The following is a 20651-nucleotide window of genomic DNA, read 5'->3' on the forward strand; positions in this document are numbered from 1 at the left end:
TCTCTCTCTCTCGCCCCCTCCCTCTCTCTCTCTCACCAAATTCCCCTCTCTCACACCTTCTCCCTCTCTCTCACCCCCCTCTCCCCCTCTCTCTCTCTCTCCCTCCCACCTCTCTCTCTCGCACCCTGCCTCTCTCTGTCTGGCCCCAACCTCTCTCGTCCCGCATCCCCCTCTCTCTCTCGACCCCCCTTCACTCACCCCCTCCCTCTTTCACTCGCCCCCTCCCTTTAACTCGCCGCCTCCCTCTCTCTCTGGCCCCTCCCTCTCTCTCTCACCCACCCACCTGTCTCTCTCTTGCCCGCCCCCTCTCTCTCTCACACCTCTCCCTTTTTCTCTCGCCTGTCCCTCTCTACCTCGCTCCCCTCCCTCTCTATTACCTCCTCCTTTTCTCTCTTGCTCCCCTCCCTCTCTCTCGCCCGCCCTCCCTTTCGCTCTCGCCGCTCCCTCTGTCTCTTGCAACCACCCACCTCTCTCTCTCTTGCCCATCCCCTCTCTCTCTCTCTCATGCCTCTCCCTTTCTCTCTTGCCTCTCTCTCACCTCCACTTAGTGGAGCTGCTGGGGATGGTTTGCTGGAGATTGGGCTGTGAGCTGCCTCAGACATTCCAGAAAACCTAAGGATTTGGTGACTCAAATCTGAATGGAACATGGGGACTGTAGTTACAGCATCTGGGTCTGTAACATGAACAACAAATGGAGCAGAGGCTGCAGAGAGGGGAAGCTCTGAAACCATGGAGTGAGTGTGTGTGGGGAAAGTGATCAGTGTCTGTGTCTTAGTCTGGACAAGTACACATTCTCACTCTCCCCGTTACATACACTTATGCACACTCTCCTTATCTGCCCCTCACACACATTCACACTGCCCCTCTCTCACGATCCACACACACACTCCACTGTGTCTCACACACACGGATGAACACAGACCCTCTCTCTCTCTCCCTCCCGCACAGACACGCACAATCCACCTCACTTTCTCTCACATACAGAATGTGTGTCTCTCACTCCCCTTCACGCAGGCACGCCCTCTCTCTCACACATACACACACGCGCCACTCCTACTTTGTAAATAAAACCAGTCTGACTCCAGGGCAAGACACAGACAGAGTCAAAACAAGGCCTCAAGCTTAGAATACATTATCTGACCGCAGGTGTTACTTCATTTACATCGATAGTACCTGAAGGTGTCTCCAGGCAGTGACTTGAAATAAATTCTGTGATTTGCATTTTAATCAATCAAACCCGCATCTCCATTCTAACTGATTAAGTACTTAAGAGCCATCTTAAGTGTGTACAATTCATGTTCATGACTTGTACAGCCCTTTGATCTTGGCTAAAGATGGCTGGAAGTGAAGACTTTATGGTGGAACCGTTGATGAACAGTGGCGAAATCAGCAACAGAACTCAGGTAGAGCTGGAAATTGTGGATATTATGAAGGGGGTGTCAGCAGGTCTGACGACAGAGAGAATGTGGAGAAACAGATTGGGAAACAGATTTTGGAAAGGTGCAGAAGCCACAGGGTCGTAGTCATGGGCGACTTCAACTTCCCAAATATTGATTGGAAGCTCTTTAGATCAAGTAGATTGGATGGGGCGGTGTTTGTGCAGTGTGTCCAGGAAGCTTTTCTAACGCAGTATGTAGATTGTCCAACCAGAGGGGAGGCCATATTGGATTTGGTACTCGGTAACGAACCGGGACAAGTGGTGGGCTTGTTAGTGGGTGAACATTTTGGTGATGGCGACCACAATTCTGTGACTTTCACCTTGGTTATGGAGAGAGATAGGTGCGCACAACAAGGAAGTTTCTACAATTGGGGGAAGGGAAATTACGATGCTGTAAGACAGGATTTGAGGAGCATACGTTGGGAGCATAGGCTGTCAGGGAAGGATGTGGTGGAAATGTGGGACTTTTTCAAGGAGCAGATACGACGTGTCCTTGATATGTATGTACCGATCAGGCAGGAAAGAAATGGTCATGTGAGGGAGCCTTGGTTGACGAGGGAGGTTGAATGTCTAGTAAAGAGGAAGAAGGAGGCTTACATAAGGTTGAGGAAACAAGGTTCAGACAGAGCAGTGGAGGGATACAGGATAGCCAGAAGGGACCTGAAGAAAGGGATTAGGAGAGCTAAGAGAGGGCATGAAAAATCCCTGGCGGATAGGATCAAGGATAACCCCAAGGCATTCTATGCGTATGTGAGAAACCTGAGAATGACGAGAACGAGGGTAGGTCCGATCAAGGACAGTGGTGGGAGACTGTGTATTGAGTCGGAAGAGATAGGAGAGGTCTTGAACAAGTACTTCTCTTCAGTATTTACGAACGAGAGGGACTGTATTGTTGAAGAGGAGAGTGTGAAACGGACTGATAAGCTAGAAGAGATATCTGTTAGGAAGGAAGATGTGTTGGACATTTTGAACAACTTGAGGATAGACAAGTCCCCCGGGCCTGACGGGATATATCCTAGGATTATGTGGGAAGCAAGAGAGGAAATTGCAGTACCGTTGGCAATGATCTTCTCGTCTTCACTGGCAACGGGGGTGGTACCAGGGGACTGGAGAGTAGCGAATGTTGTGCCCCTGTTCAAAAAAGGGAATAGGGATAACCCCGGGAATTACAGGCCAGTTAGTCTTACTTCTGTGGTAGGCAAAGTAATGGAAAGGGTACTGAGGGATAGGATTTACGAGTATCTGGAACGGCACTGCTTGATTAGGGACAGCCAGCACGGATTTGTGAAGGGTAGGTCTTGCCTTACAAGTCTTATTGAATTCTTCGAGGAGGTGACCAAGCATGTGGATGAGGGTAGAGCAGTGGATGTAGTGTACATGGATTTTAGTAAGGCATTTGATAAGGTTCCCCATGGTAGGCTTATGCGGAAAGTCAGGAGGCATGGGATAGAGGGAAATTTGGCCAATTGGATAGAAAACTGGCTAACCGGTCGAAGTCAGAGAGTGGTAGTAGATATTCAGCATGGAGTCCAGTTACAAGTGGAGTTCCGCAGGGATCAGTTCTGGGTCCTCTGCTGTTTGTAATTTTTATTAATGACTTAGATGAGGGAGTCGAAGGGTGGGTCAGTAAATTTGCAGATGATACAAAGATAGGTGGAGTTGTGGACAGTGAGGAGGGCTGTTGTCGGCTGCAGAGGGACTTAGATAGGATGCAGAGCTGGGCTGAGGAGTGGCAGATGGAGTTCAACCCTGCCAAGTGTGAAGTTGTCCATTTTGGAAGAACAAATAAGAATGCGGAATACAGGGTTAATGGTAGGGTTCTTGGTCAGGTGGAGGAACAGAGGGATCTTGGGGTCTATGTACATAGATCTTTGAAGGTTGCCACTCAGGTGGATAGAGTTTGTAAGAAGGCCTATGGAGTATTATCGTTCATTAGCAGAGGGATTGAATTCAAGAGTCGTGAGGTGATGTTGCAGCTGTACAGGACTTTGGTTAGGCCACATTTGGAGTACTGTGTGCAGTTCTGGTCGCCTCACTTTAGGAAAGATGTGGAAGCTTTGGAGAGGGTGCAGAGAAGATTTACCAGGATGTTGCCTGGAATGGAGAGTAGGTCGTACGAGGATAGGTTGAGAGTTCTCGGCCTTTTCTCGTTGGAACGGCGAAGGATGAGGGGTGACTTGATAGAGGTTTATAAGATGATCAGAGGAATAGATAGAGTAGACAGTCAGAAACTGTTTCCCCGGGTACAACAGAGTGTTACAAGGGGACATAAATTTAAGGTGAAGGGTGGAAGGTATAGGGGAGATGTCAGGGGTGGGTTCTTCACCCAGAGAGTGGTGGGGGCATGGAATGCGCTGCCCGTGGGAGTGGTAGAGTCAGATTCATTGGCGACCTTTAAGCGGCATTTGGATAGGTACATGGATGGGTGCTTAATCTAGGATAGAAGTTCGGCACAACATCGTGGGCCGAAGGGCCTGTTCTGTGCTGTATTGTTCTATGTTCTATGTTCTATAAAACAGTTCACGGTAAAAAGGGACTCAACGTTCCGAACAGTCTTGTTCCTTCTCAGATGCTTATGAGTAAGTACTTTGGAAATGCATGAGAAGGAAGTGGCGTTTGTGACTGAAAGTTTATGTATTTGTTAATTATAATCAACCAGAATAGCAATAACATTCAGCATCATTTATAGAATTGACAGAGATAGACTTACCAGGAACACCAATAATAGCGAGGCTGGGATAGTACCCAGCTTGAATAATCATTAGTACGGCTCGTATCCGCAACTCTAACCATGGCCAATCCACAGAAAGATAGTGAAGACCCCAGGATAAACTCCTGTCCATTGTTGGAACATTCCAGTCTAATGTTCTCAGATTCTGATCCATTGTTGGAACATTCCAGTCTAATGTTCTCAGATTCTGATCCATTGTTGGAACATTCCAGCCTAATGTTCTCAGATTAAAATCCATTGTTGGACCATTATAATGTTCTCAGATTCTGATTTTTCTCTCTTTCTCTGTAGCATTTGATCCCAATCTTGTTGAGGTTGACTCTGCGCCGAATGCTATGGCATGACAAGTTGAAAGAAGTCCCTAATTATGAAAGAGGGAAATCCTCCAGTGACCCAGTTAGATCCAGGAAGAATGATATTAAGCACAGTCACTGAACAAACAGCTCCAGCTAACCCATTTCACTGCAACTCTGATATATCACAATAATACTTGGTGTGGGTGGGATTTTGATATCTGATTATTGGTCTAATAGCATATCTCCAGTTGTAAACATAGAGGTGAGGAAGAGAGATAATTCTTTCTCTTCACAAGCTCGATGAATCTGCTGTGTTTTGGCAGCGTAGGAATTGCTGGGCTTCTGAGGCTGTCTGTGTCTGATCACCAGGCCTGCTTCATCTTTTCGTTTTATTTATTTATGTTTAACTTTGACTTTTTCCTGTTCAGCATTTAACGGCTTAGGTGGATTTAAGCATTTTTGAGAGACACCTACGGAGCCATAGACGATGTAGATACAGTCTATTCCTTGTGTTCTTGCAGCCACGGCCCGGTCCTGTGGAGTGATGGTCAAAATCTCACAGAACCAGGATTCTTAGTTTTACCTTTTGGAAGTTATTGCTGGGCTCTCAGCAGAGTTGGAAGGCAGAAAATCTCTCCCGGGTGCTACACACTCTCTGTGTGATTTCTCTCGGAACTGTCTTTTGATGTTCTTTCCTCCTGGATTGGGGAACTGCATGTCAGACAATCTGTTTCCTGCATTTGTTTATTGACATTTGCGTGCTTATTGGACGATACCATATTGGAGCAGTTACTGTATAGCTATTAAGTAAACTATTATTCTGCTAAGTTTTCCAACAGAATTAAGTTATTGGAAGTTCCTCTTCCTTTTGTTGTTTTATATCGACAGTATTCCAATAAATTGTGTTTTGCTTAATGTCGAATAGTTTGACCAAGTAAAGTTTATCTGAAACATATCACCTCACATTTACCAGCGGAATGGGCCAAGCTGGAGGAGTGATAATCATGTCAGGAATGATATCAGATACTCAATCCATCTCTCAGATCCAGCCCGGACACGTATAAGCCCAGATGAGGTACCTGCTCAGCATGAAGCACTGCGTAGACCAGGCTGGTGTACTGCTCAGCAATCCGACCAGGATCGAACACTGTTTAGAACTCACCAGTTCACGACTTATCGGTCCAACAGTGCACTGATCTATAAACTTGGATAGATAATCTTTTCAGCACAGGTCGTTTTGCAGAACACACAAAGGCATTGTTCTATACACACGGACTGGATACCTGTGCAGTATGGGGAGCTGTGCAGTGAATAGCAACGAATTTATCTATTAATCTGGAGCAGTTACCTTCCCAGCATACACAGCTGTGTACACCAATCACTGCATTTCTCAGTAACACTGTGTTAGATCGCTGCCCAGCGTGGGGAATCTTGAAGCTCAGAGATAGATGGCGGGGGAATCAGTTTTAATACCAACAAATGGAAGGGCTTCGTTTAAAGCGAGGGGTAGATTGAGAGAGAATTTCACAGAAGGATCTGATGGTAGGTTTAAAAATTGTGAAATGAAAACATTTTGATAGCATCTTGCAATATAGGTCACTTTTTCCAGGAATGATGGGTGAGCAGGATATTGGTGTAAGTTAAGATGATGGAGAGTTTTGGATAAGCATTTGTCCTGCAGCTTTGTAACTGGGAATCGGATCAGCAGAGTCTTCGACTCATTGGACTAAATCGAACAATAATTTGTCTCAGTGCCATTTTCATTGAGTGCGACAGAAGAAATGTCTGCACGAGGCAGAGCTAATTTCCTGGTGTTATCTTATCGAACTCACCTCATTAACTACCCACCGCATCCCATGGTGTCCCTCTCATTCAATACCAGCCCGACTTTCCCACCCATCATGGCTGTAGTTACACACCATCGCCCGGGTACCCCTGGATATTCAGTGATCCCTGGCACTGCTGCTATCGTTAAAAGGACAATGGGCACACGGTTGAACTCTCTCAGTTTGGAGCTGCCCTGCACAGTTTACCCCGAGCATGGCAGATTAGGGAAATTACACCACAGCTTGTCGACAGGGGCACGGAGGGCTGGGTGAATGGTCTGGTATAAAGCGGGACCATTCTCTTTCCAGAGGGATCCGTACCATCAGAATCATCGAGCATGATCTGAGCACACCACTCAGCTCAGTGCAGTATCTGGGGTCCGAAGAAAAGTCCAGCAATACAGTAAAAGCATCAATAACCTTCCCAGCTCTGTCAGGATAAGGGTCCCCATATTCTCTCTACTCTCTCACACTCACTGTATATCTGTTAGCGCCTTCCCCAGAATAAGGCTCCATCACTCTCACCACTGCAATGCAGCACCTTCTCTCTCTCTCTCTCTCTCTCTCTCTCTCTCTCTCTCTCTCTCTCTCTCTCTCTCTCTCACCTACCCAATACCCCCACATGGTTATAAAATGTTCTTATGAGTGCAGTTTTTAGAAATCTCTGGATGATGTCATTTGTACAATGTTCCAGATAATTTTCAAAATAATTCAACTTTAGCAAACTGTTCATCCCCCAGTATGTAACACATCAGAGGAAGGAGCAGAATTTATCTTTTTTTTAAATACTCAGGATGAAAGTGCCTCATGAGTCCATTCAGCCTCTTAAATATGCTCCGCTATTCAGACAAAGAGAGCACTTAAACACTTGAAGACTCACTCTCTTCTTGAAGGCAGGCGCCACTCTGGCGTTATAGCCAGTTTCACTGGAACACTCCTGTAATCGTGAGAGTTATGGAATATTTCACACTGTGCCACCAGTCACTCTGTAACCACTTCTATTAAAGCAAGCTATGAATTGCTGGTGAGCTGTTTACCCTTGGTCTTTTCTGTTTGAGAAAGGCCTTGCACGTTTTGTTAGAGACAGTACAAAACTTTCATCTGACTACAATTTTGTTTATAATGTTGAAACTCTTTGTGCCTTCCCCTGTGAGGAACGATGTAAAATACTGTTTTAAATTCTCTGCCTGTCCCCTGAAACCAGTTCCCCAGTCACAAGCTCCCGGTGTCCCACATATTCTCTCCTGCCTTTCTTCCAAGGGTCACACATACATCATAAATGTTATTTTATTTGATATGGGAAAACTCTTGCGGTTAGTTTCTTTTCATATTTCTTGCCAGTTTTGGAATATTTTTCTTTGTATTTTGTTTTATGCAATCTGCTTCTGGTTCCAAAAGTAAACTTCCCAAATGTGGCCGACGCCAGAGCGCCCCAATCTGCATTCTTCTTTGTGATTGATTAACATACTTCACAGTCTTTGTACATCATGAGTGGTTCATCTTCGCATCTTCATATCATCTTCTTTTTGATAGGAGTCAATCTTTACTGAGCATTATTAAGCAGTACCTGCTTAAATGCTCCCCCCACCACACACACACATCTGCTGACCTTCACCTATGTCTGTTTTCACACTCAGTATTTGACCAGATATATGACATATATCTGCATTTGAAATGCCTGGCTCTTTTCAATCATTGAGGGGGAACCTACTATGTGGCTGAACACATGATCAGCTGAGGTTGTCTCCATTCTCAGTTTCCCTGCCTCGGTCATTTCTGTAATATGATGCCGCATTCCTTTGGGAAGGTTCATACATGTCATTCTTTTCACTCAAACGAGAAATCCCTTCACTCTGAATGGACTGAGCTTTCAGTTGTGACTGTCCCGTCTCCCTCACTTCTGCCCTCACTCCGTCCCCTCCTTCACAGAACAATGATAGATCTCCCTTGTCCTCACTTCCTACTGCACTAGAATCTACATTCACTGAATCATCTTCCGCCGCTTCCACCACCTCCAGCAGGACAGCACTGTCAAACACATCTTCCCCTCCCGTCCACTGTCAGCATTTCACAGGGACCACTCCTTCTGTGGCACCCTCCATCATCCCGAACACTTCCCCACATCCCCATGGCACCTTCCCATGTAAATGCAGGAGCTGCAACATTTGCCCATTCACCTCTTCCCTCCTCACTGTCCAAGGCCCTAAACACACCTTCCAGGTAAAGCAGCATTTCACGTGTACACTTTCAATCCAGTTTCCTGTCATTGCTGCTCACAATGCAGTCTCCTTTACACTAGTGAGCCAAAGAGAAACTGTTTTGAGGAACATCTCCTCTCTGTCTGGAGAAGTGAACCTGACATTCTGATTGCACCCCATTTCAACAACCTACATTGCTCTCATGATTATGAGAATTCTTTGAGAAGTTAATGATGGGTTGGACCAGAGAGAGATACCTATCTGAACTTCCAGAAGGCCTCTGATATGGTACCACACACAAGGCTGCAGAGTCAGCTAAGGACCCATGGCGTCAGAGGCCAGGTACTAGGATGGATAAAAGGTTTGCTCTCTGGCAGGATGCAGAGTGAGGATAAAATTGTCCCTCTCAGGACGGCAGCCGGTGACTACCAGTGTTCCACAAGAGCCAATTTTGGGACCACAACATTTCACTTTATAGGTTAATGATCTGAGTGGTGGGGCAGAAGGCAATCTGGCTACGTTTGCAGATGAAGCAAAGATAGGTGGAGGGGCACGTAGTATTGAGGAGGCAGGGAGCCTGCAGAAAGATTTCTACAGTTTAGGAGAGTGGGAAAAGGAGTAGCAGATGGAACACAATGTGGGAAAGTGTGAGGAAATGCACTTTGATATGAAGAATACAGGCATGGACTGTTTACTAAATGGGGAAAAATATCAGAAATCTGAATCATAAAGGGACTTAGATAAACTTGCAGGTTGAGTCAGTTAAGAAGGAAGATGCAATGTTGTCATTCATTTGGAGATGAGTAGGATATACTGGTGGGGATACTGAGGCTTTCTAAGGCTCTGGGCAGACCACATTTCCAGTATTTTGTGCCGCATACCTCAGGAAGGATGTATTAGCCTTGGTGTGTGTCAAGAGAAGGTTCACCAGAAATGAAAAGCTGAACACATGAGGAACGTTGGAGGACTCTGGGTTTATACTCGATGGAGATTAGAAGGATGAGGGGGAATCCAATTGAAACTTACAGAATACTGAATTAATTGGATACAGACAAAATTGGGAGGCCGTTTGCGCTGGTAGGAGGACACTGTTATTTCTGTTTGATGATGCAACATTTATGTGAGCTTCGTTTAACGTGAACTCATTTTCCTTCAAACCAGAAACCCCCTAACTCTGGTGGCCAAGGCCTTCAGCTGTCACTGTCCCATCTCCCAGGTTGTTGCCCTCAATACGTCCCGTTCATCCCAGAACAATGGTAGGTTCCTCCTTGTCCACACTTCCTCCGAGAATGGAGGATCAAAATTACTTCCACCATCTCTAACAGGCCAGCACCATCAAACACATCTGCCTCTCCCGCCCACTGTCAGTATTTCACAGGGCCCGTTCCCTCAATGACCCCTCACGCTGAACACTTCCCACTCCACCATGGCACCTTCCCATGCAATTGCAGAAACTGCAACACTTGTCCATTCACCTCTTCACCCATTATAGCTATTCTCCAGTTTCCGTACTTTCTCCCTCCTGGCCTCCGAATGACCTTTGTCTGGTTGTGTCTTTATCTTTCACTCAATAGAGAGAATCCCTTTTCCCCATTCACAGCTTAATTTAAAGCTATTTCACATGATCGTCTCGTTCACCCCTACTAAAAGCATGATTATCTTTTGCCACACCCTTTTTTACTCGTCAACCCCCTCCCCACATCTGTCAAGGGATTATAAAGCTCATTTTCCAATCCTTTTCAGTTCTGAAGAAGTGTCATACTGGACTTGAAACGCTAACTCTGTTTCTCTGTCTCTGCAGATGATGTCAGACCTGTTGAGTTTCTCCAGAAATGAATAGGCTCAGAACAAATTTTCAATTAAACAAATAACTATGGATACTGGAAATGAAAATGCAGAAATTGCTGGAGAAAATGGGAGCTTTCTAGAAGGGTCACTAGCCCTGAAAGTTTAAGTCTACTTTCACTCCACGAGATGCTGCCAGATCTGCTGAGTTTCTTCAGCAATTTATGTTTTTGAACAAGTTCCATTGATGTGTGTTAAAGCTATTCTAACGCCATGCCTAACACGGAAAGCCGTGCACTGGGAAGTGACCTATAATGCAAGGTGCACAAATTCCTTGATCTGAAACTACATAAGGCTGGCATCACTGACACTGCAGAGCTCTTATCATGCTCAGGAAGAGAAACAGAGGGGAACACATTCACATCAAACATAGAATAAGGCATTGGGGGAATGGAAAAGATTCAGATGCAAACGTTAACGGGTTTCAGTAAAGTATCAAATTGGAGGTGTGACACCAGCGAGAGACCTTCAGCAGAATGAGAATAAGAAAATGGAAGTGTTACCACATCAGAAACCAGATTAAGACATTGAGTACAGGGCTGATGGGTGAATGGGTCTTGGTGTAAATTGGGGGATAGTCAGTAGAATTGAAGTGAACATATTGGAGCTCATAGTGCACATTAATGTGGTGCGGTAGAATCACAGCAGCAGCAGAATTGTATTCAACTACAATCTGTAACATTTTCCCCAGGATAATCCCTCAGCCTACCATTACCATCAAGCTGATCTATGGTTCAGTGATGCGTGCGGGTGAACATGATAGGGTCAGAACCATGTGTACCTAAACCTGATGACAATCCATTAAAGCTACCGCACTTGACTGGTTACGTTCAAAACAGCAGGACGAACATCTGATACAGAGAGCGAAATGATCGCAAGACTAACAGATCAGATCGAAGTTGTGCAGTGCCGCCACATCCAGACATAAATGTCGATGGACTATTAAACAACTCATTGGAGGAGAGGACTCCATAAATATCGCCATCCTCAATCACGGGACAGCCCTGTACATCAGTGTAAAACACATGGTTGTATTATCTGCACCGTCCTCAGCCAGAAGTGTTGAGTTGATGCTCCACCTCACCCTCGCCATGCTGCCTGCAGAATCACAGATGCCAGTCTTTAATCGATCTGATTCACTGTATGTGACATGAAGAAACAGCTGAACACAATAAATACGACAAAGGCAATGGGCCCTGAGAGCATTCTTGCAATGGGACTGAAAACATGTGCTGTACAACAAGCCGTGTCCCTGGGGAAGTTGTTTCATTCCAGCTACAACTCTGACATCTCCCTGGCAATGTGGAAAATTACTCAGCTATGTCCAATCCCATAACAACGGAATAACTGCAGTCTGACCATTTACCACGCCCTGAGTCCCGTCGCGATAGTCACATTGGTGGGAGTTCTTTTTGACAGAGCTGTCAAGCAGCACAGAAATAACCTGGTCAATGTGGTTTCAGATAGGTCCCCATGTGGAGATGGTGCAGTTGTTGAAAAGTCACTAGATTACTAATCCAGACCAGGCTAACGCTTTGGCAGCTGATGGACGTTATAATTAATAAAATATCGAGATGTAAAATATCGAGATATCGATTGTAAACACCAATTTCCTTCCTCAATGTACTTTCAGGAGGTGAATCTCCCGTGCTTTCCTGGTCTGGCCTCAACGTGACTCCAGACATACAGACATGTGATAGACTTTTCAATGATCTCGGAAACGGACAAGCAAGACACTCTTTTGTGTCAAACTGTTCCGGGGTCTTAAAGGATAAAACTTTACAGATCACCCGGCACCAGCCTCAGTATTGGAACGGCAAATACTCCCGTATTGACTCTGCAGAGATTTCCTTCCTAACATCTGAGAGCAGGTGGCAGGACTTACAGAGCTTTCCCACAGACTGCACAGAATCATCGGGAAAGGATTAGGTCATTCAACACACTGAGTATCCTTTATTCTAGTTCATGGTGAAAATCTCCTCAATTCAGTTTTCCCCACACAGTGTTCGTAACCTTTAGTATGTTTAAACATCGGAACATATAAAATCGGATCTATTGTAATCGCTTTGGTCCATCAATTATGATCCTCCATTCAATATACAGGCAGTTATCCAATAAAAGTGTGTTTATTAAATGCAATTTCGCTGCAACACAATTAGTGAATTGTGCCCCTTTCTTTATAAAGCGAGCTCCCGTTCACTGTTATGGGAGACCATCTCTGGCACCAGCTGAACAGTAAATCCCAGCCTCAGGATCCCTCTGTCTGCCAAATGCACCCTCAGTGTATTCAGCTAAAGCAGGAATATAATCCGCTCTGCAAGCCGTACAACTGAGCTTGAATGTGGGATTTGTGGTCTACATTTAGAAGGAAAGTAATTTCAAACCAGGAGGGGAATATCTTGGAGAGAACTGGAATTCCGCATCGGCATCACGTGGTCAGTCAGCTCGCCCGCTTTCTGAAGAAGATCTTGGTGAAAGGTGCAGGGCTGTAGTCAGTGACTGTAGTCTTAAAGTGTGACATTTACTGCACTAATTCATTACAATATACGGTTTAAAGATTTATGCAGCCTTGGTTTGGATGGAATGGATGAGGGTTGCTGAGGGATAGACTATAAATCTTTTAATCTTTTTAATCTGTCTTCCCTGTATGTGGGAGTAGTGTCGGAACACTGCACTGTTGTATATGATTCAGCCTGTTTATAAAAGGGGGCAGGAATAAAATAACAGACGGGCTGCATAAAATGTTTGGTGGAGAAGTTTCTAGATCCCTTTGTCAATGCTGCTCCAAGTTTGAAATTCCCTGTTATTCAGACCTTTCTTAACCTTGTGACATCATTCAGAGCATTCACACTGCTGCTCAGGAACAGGGAGAAACAGGAGTTGTGACTCAACTGCTCGATACTGGGACACAGGAGCAGGAGACAGTCTTACAACTGTTCGAGATTGGGACACAGGAACTGGAGGTAGTCACTGAACTGCTAGATACTGAGACACAGGAACAGGAAGCAGTCACTCAACTGCTTGAGACAGGGATACAGAGAAATCTGGAAGCTAGTGAGGCCCCAGATTTCTGTTCCCCAGGAACAGGAGGAGGTGACTCACTACCCAACAGTCTTGGAAACTGGGAGAAGAGGGAAATTGGCTTGTTACTAACAGAAATATCTGAATAAGTTGCATGAGCGAGTCATTCAATCCTGCTCCAACATTCTTCAAAACCATGGCTGATCTGATTGTAATTCTCTCATTCCATTTTACAGAGATTCCCCTCTCTGCAGTCTCTGCTCCATTTGTTGGTCATGTTGCAGATCCAGATACCATAACTACAGTCACCATGTTTCATCCAGAATTGGGTCACCAAAGTCTCTGGTCTTCCTGAATTTCCACAGCAGTTTAAATCCCAGCCTCCAGGAAACCATCCCCAGCACTTCCATGAGTGTACAAAAACTAGAGTTAAGTCAAATGTTAGTAAAATGCAAGTGAGAAACCTGGTCTGAATCACGAACAGTTGTGGGGATTCCTCATGTTACTGAGCACATGAGCAGCAGAGAGTGATTAAAACAGGCATTCAATAGATAGGCACAGAGCAAGTTACAACGATGTGCCTCAAAACTGCTAAAACCCCACTCTCCAACATGGAGTACAGGGCAGGACACTGGACACACAGAGAGACAACACATGCACACAGACCCACACGGACACACAGACACATTAGCATATTTTGGATATAACTAGATAAGTTATGCTTAATGATGGGATCATGGCTTGTTGTGACAAGGCAGGAGAATTGGCTTGAAAAGCATGTCAGCCATGATCAGTAGCTCAGTAGACTGGATGTGCCAAATGGCCTTTTACTCTGCTGTAATTATTTACAGTCTAATGTACATGCATTTGTCTGTGTTTGTGCGCATACTTGTGCATGTGTGTCCATGTTTTTATGTCTGTGTTCCTGTGCGTTTGAGTGTGTCTGTGTGTATATGACTCTGTCTGTGTGTGTGTGTGTGTGTGTGTGTGTGTGTGTGTGTGTGTGTGTCTGAGTGTGCTCGTCTGTGTATGTATCTGTGTGTCTGTCTGTGTGTGTTTGTGCTCCTCTGTATTTTCAGAAATGGAAATGTCACTGTACATTTTTTGAAAATTTCTATTCTGTTTGACATTCACCTTTCCATCAAAGTTTGAGGAACTTTGTTTTCGTCATGCATTTGTTGTTTTCACAAATGAAGGAAATCAACCTGACCTCTTCTGAGGATGAACCTGATCCAATGTGCGACCTATATCATTGGCCATATCATCAAACTTTTTACACCGATAATTTGCTGTGACCAATGGAACAGTGGCAGTAGAAAATAAAACAGTTACCCAACAACCCAAGGAACTCTGACCAGTGAGCTTGACATCAGTGTGGGTGAGTTGTTGAAGGGGTCTCTGAGGGATAGCCAATTGCATGCATTTTCAAAGGCAAATATTGATTGGGGATAGTCACCATGCCTTTTTGCATGAGAAATCGTGTTGTACGAGTTTGACTGAGTTTGTTAAAGAGGTGACAAAGCAGATTGATGAAGGCAGTATTGTAGATGTTTTCCATACAGATTGGAACAAGTTGTTCGACAAGAATCTGCATATTAGGCAAGTTAGTAAGTTTCGGTCACATGGGAACCAGCGCACCCAAGCCAATTGAATACAAAATTAGATTGAAGGGAGGAGACAGAGGTTGGTAGAGAATTGCTTTTCAGACTGGAGGCCTGTTTTAAGGTACGAGGGGAAATAATTTAGAGGGAACTTAGATGCAATGTTTTCATACAGAGGGAGGTATCCATATGGAATTATCTCCCAAAGGAAGTGGTAGAGTCTGGCATCTTGATGGGTATTTGAAGAAGGAGGTTTAGAGGAATATGAGACAAATGCTCTCAAATCAGACTCGATCACAATGGGATATCTGGTCAGCACTTCCACATTTGCATGCTTTATGACTCTATAAGAGGGATGAGCAGAAATTCTAAACAGGCATTTGAAGTGGGAATTCTCTTCCCCACAAGTTTGAGATGTCTCTTTGTTTATATTTATTCAATGCTGAGTTCGTTAAATATTGGATAGAGAAGTGATTCTTGGATAATAGCACACAGACAAGAAAGTGGAGCTGAGACCACAACCTGATCAGCCACAATCTTAGTCCCTGGTAGAGAACGCTCAAAGTGTCCATTGACCCACTCCTGCTACTCAGTGCCATGTTTCTGTGTTCCATTCAGCCCATCAAACCTGCTGGACAGGAGCAATTAGAGGCTATTTACTCCTTTCACAGAAACAGAGGAGACCATTCAGCCCCTCAAAACTGTCAAACCCAGTTTGGTCTGGTTTTAAAATGTAGTAGGAAAACCCAGGCAGTGATATGAAAGAGGGTCCTCATAACTCCTAACTGAGCTTCCCCTTTCTGCAACTTGTGTTTCGTTTGTTGGTCAAGTTGTAGACCCAGTTTCACTGTGAATACAGCCCCCATTCCTCATCCAGCGATTGTCCAGACAATCTGGTAATACTCAACACCAGAGCTTCCAGGAAAATAACAGCCTCTACTTTCCAATAATAGAACGTGAGAAAGCCATAAACATTCATCCACAGGCCACCCACCCCCCTCGCCACCCCAACTCACAAGCAGATCTTCTCCCTCAATAAGATCATAAGGTCTAATATCCTCTTTCATGTCCAATTCGTGTCTGAGCCCTCAACTCTGACTGGTCAAAAAGCACTCCCTGTCCCACACTGTTCCCAATTGATATGAGCAAAAGACGTGAACACAAGGGCTCAGGGAAGAGTGACTGGCCCTGACATCAAGGCATCATTTAACTAAGGATGGTCTCAAAGAGCCTGACCAGGATCGCACTTAATGGGAATGAGTTGTAAACTTCACTGGTTAGAGTGATTTAAAGCATAAAGCACAATAATTGTGGTTTGGGGACAAAAATCCATGCAGTCCTGGACATGTCTGCGAAAGATCCTCAAGGTAGCTTCCTCAGCCCAAACATCTTCAGCTGCTTTATAACTGTCTTGCCCCCACCATAAGATTAGAAGTGGGGGTGTTCACAGAAGATCACACAATATTCAGGAAAAAATGTCCCCCTTCATCTCCTGAACTCGTCTGTGTCCATGTGCAGCAAGACCTGGACAACATTCAGGCGTGGGCTGTTGGAAGTATCGGTAACATTCATGCAACAGTGCTGCTGAACACTGCACATTTCCACAGATAAAATGAGGAGATTATTCAGCTCCTCACGCTAGCTTCACAGGAATATGAGTAAGTCTTTCAGCTCAATGAAATTATTGGGGAAGTGTAGAGATAGTCTACTTTGTGCCTCCAACCAATTATACAGGAAGTGAAGGAGTCACGTGTTATGGACGACAGCAGAGCTCCTCAAAAATATTTGAAGGCGTTGGCCTCAACTCTATTAATAATTAAGTGTTCTGATACATGTACTTGGCAAAAAGGAAAGATCAGACACAGATTCTCAGATGCAGTGTTCCAATCGAGGAGGGAAAACAAATCAAGTGAAAATTTAGAGAACGTTGCAGCCAGGAGACTTCCACTGAAGCGTCCAACTCTGTGGAGACCTCAATAGTTTCTGGTGTTACTGAGAAACGAAAACACTTCCTCTAATGTGGCTGCCAGAACTGCACACAGTATTCTATCTATGGCCTAACCAATGGCATGTTTAACTCATATTTTGTCGCCTCGATGAATAAACACTATGCCTATCGTCCCGTGTGATTTCTTAACTGGCTATTATATTGTCCAGTCACGTTCACGAATGTGTGGAGAAACACCCTCTGACGTCCCTAGTGTTCTGCTATTCATTGAATTCTTCCCTGTCTGGTTACTTCTTACAAAGTGCATCACCTCATATTTATCAGGGTTCCATTCCATCTGCCATTGATCTGACCATGTGACCATTCTATCTGTATTTCCCTGTAACATAAGGCCTTCCTTCTCACTGCCAACCACCTGGCCAATCTTTGTGTCAAACACAAAATTACTTATTATGCTTAGCCCCCACCCCCACCACCCCCTCCACATTCACATTTACATCATTTATGATTACCACAAATAATTTGACACTGCTCGCTGTGGTACACCACCAGACACTGGTCTATCTCTACCACCTTTCCAGTAACTTGGGACCACATAGCTGTTCTCCAGTCCTCTAGCACCTCCCTTGTGTGGTCAGATTAGACTAAAACATTTCGGTCAGGACATTTCCTCTCCTGTCTCCAACAGCATCCTGCGATACAACTCATCTGGACTTTACATTATCCAAAACCATCAATTCCAACTTGCATCTTATATCAATCTGTTCGAGAGCTTCCCAGTCCATCTTCTTTAATTCTGTACCTGCATCTTCCTTCTCCCAACTAAAACAGATGTGAAGCTCTCGTGTTACAGTCTATCAATGTTCCCCAGTTTAATATAATGATTACCCCATGGTTTCGAAATGAATCCTAATTTTACCCTGGTTATTCAGCAATGGAGGAGACCTGAACCATGCTGGAACTGATCTCAGCCAAGCTGCAGAAGTATGACCAGGAGATCCAGCATCTCAGGCCACATGTCTTGAAGGTAGAAGTGTGGTCTGCGGCTTTGGAAACCATGGCAGAATCCTCAGTGGGTCGGGTCCAAGCCCTAGAATGGTAGGTACAGGCCTTAGTAGTGCAAGTCGAGGAACCCGAAAATTGGAGCCGTCAGAAGAACATCAGCTTGGTCAGGCTCCCGGAACGGAACAAGTAAGCCAGCTCGTCAGCTTCTTGGAACAATGGCTCACACAATTTTTGAAACTGGAAGTCAGGGCAGACAAGGTGCGGGTCGAGCGGGCCCACTGGGTCGCAGTGTGCAGGCCCAGGTCGGACCAGAATCCCTGTCCGGTCCTTGTGCAACTCCAGCACGATAGAGAACAACAGGTGCTGGAAACTTCTTGGGTCGTACAATTAAGGGGAAACTTTAACTGACGTGTGGAGCCGGAGGTGGATAGGGTGTCAAGGGGTATAGGAGGTATTTCCCTGCCACATCTGTTGGACCTGAACAGGTAGCTGGATTGGTCGATGTGTGAGATGTCTTCACCCTGATGATAGGGACTTCACCATTTTTTTCTAACCCACATAAATGATTTACTAGGATTGACATGTTGTTTGCCCATTTTTCTTTTTAAATTCGATGCTGTCCTTTAGAATTGGGAACCATTTCTGATCATGTGGCAGTGTACGTGGAGGTCAAGGATAGTGGCGATGGGACAGGCTCACGGCACTGGCACGGGTATCCTTTCCTCCTGAAGGATAGCAAATTCATTGAGTATTTTTCGGGGGAATTTGAATGTTTTTGGAACATGAACTTGTGCACGACCAGTAATCCGACGGTGCTCTGGGAGACTGCCAAGGCCGATTCAAGGGGTTTGATTATTTCTTACTCAGTGACTCAGAAGCGACGGAAGGGAGAAGAGCAGCGTATGCTTGAGGCTCGGCTGAAGAGAGCTGATACACCATATTTTGTCAGACCATCTGTAACGTAGAAGGAGTTCATAGACATGCTGGCTGGGCCAGTGTTGGATATGTACAATTATTGTACAGTCAACACTGCCTCCCATCCTCTTTGAGAGAAGGAAATATTCATCTTATTCTCAAGAGAGGGAAAGTCCCAGAGGATTGCACTTTGTATGTGCCTATTTCATTATTAAACGTGGACTTTAACATTTTGTCGAAAATGCTGGCTTTGAAGGTCCATTGTGAAAGAGGACGATTTTTTATTAGGGGCCGTATGTCCTCTGATAATATTAGAAGAGTGCTAAATATGGTTCCAGTGTGCCAGCAAGGTTCGATTCCAGGTTCGGGAGTCTCCCTGGATGCAGAGAAAGCAGTTCACCGGATGGAGTGAATGTGCACCTTTTATGTCCTTGAATGGTTTGGTCTTGGAGGGGTCTTCGCCAGGTGGGTGGCAGAGTTATATAGTGACGCAAAAGCAGCGAATTTCACGAATGGCATAAGGTCTGATAATTTTATTATTGACAGTGGCAGCCAACAAAGTTGCCCCCTTTCACCGTTACCATTTACATTAATGATTGAGCCGTTGGCATCCGGAGGGACGCCAATATCACTTGCAAGGAGGTAGAACCAGGAAGGAATAAGATCACCCTTTAAGCAGATGGCGTTCCTCTCTTTCTAACTAACCCAATGATATCTTTTATCTGTTTAATACGAATGATTAATTCATTGGGATCTTTCTCAGGTTATAAAATAAATTTTATGAAATCAGAGGCCATCCCTGTTGGGGGTCTTATTGGAGTACCCGACCTTGGGATGGAATCTTATTCCCTTCCAGTTGGTCACAAGGAGGTTTAGGTGTTTTTATCATCCAAGCCTTCGATCAATTATATAAAGCTAACTTCGTGCAGTTGCTAGAGAAGATAAGACATAATTTTCCAATATCCTGTTTGGGTTAGCTCTGGTTACAATGAATGTCCTTCCTTGTTTATGATACCCCATGCCAATTCACCCTTTGACGCTGCCCAGGCAGGCGCTACGGAGGCTTAAAAGTTGGCTTTGATTTTTCATCTTGGGTCACAGATGGCCGCCTATTAAGCTGGACAAACTGCAGCTTTCACAGTGAATGGGGGCGTGTAGACTTTCCATAGTTTAAGAAATACCAACTAAGTTCCTTGCATTCCGATGTGGCTGATTGGGCTTGTTAAGACCCATGGTCAATTTGGCTGAACATCGAGGCCTTCTAGACAAATTGTTCCCTCATTAATCTGTTGTTCATGGACAAGATGAGGACTATTATGGAGAATTGCAGAAACCGATTGCCCTTAACACAGTGAAAGCATGGAGAATGATGGGACAAGTTGAGGGCACTTTACAAAACAAAATCTTCGGCTTTCACTCCCATTGTAGGATTGGTATGATTCTAGTCGGGATTTATGGATTCTGGCTTTAGGCTCTGGGAGTCCAGAGGGGTTTCCTGTTTGGGAGAATTTTTTGACGTGGAGGTCATGATGAATTTTGAGCAGCTGAGCCAAGAATATGTGGTATCTGGGAGGGACCTCTTTTGTTACTTTCAGGTTCAGGACTTTATACAGAAAAAAGACTATATTAATGGGTCGTCACTGGAAGTCAGATATGGAGACGAGAGTGCTTCAGAGTAGGGGCACTCTCTCGTTCAGCACCTTCTGTCATTTATTAGGAGGTAGTATCTCGAAGGACATTGACCCTGTTACACCAGTACTGGAAGAGGCTATTCAGCCCCTGGAGTCTGATATACAGTTATGGGAGGAGCCCAGTCAGCTCCTCGAG

The sequence above is a fragment of the Chiloscyllium punctatum genome, chromosome 33, assembly GCF_047496795.1.
Source record: "Chiloscyllium punctatum isolate Juve2018m chromosome 33, sChiPun1.3, whole genome shotgun sequence".
Lineage (NCBI taxonomy): Eukaryota > Metazoa > Chordata > Chondrichthyes > Orectolobiformes > Hemiscylliidae > Chiloscyllium > Chiloscyllium punctatum.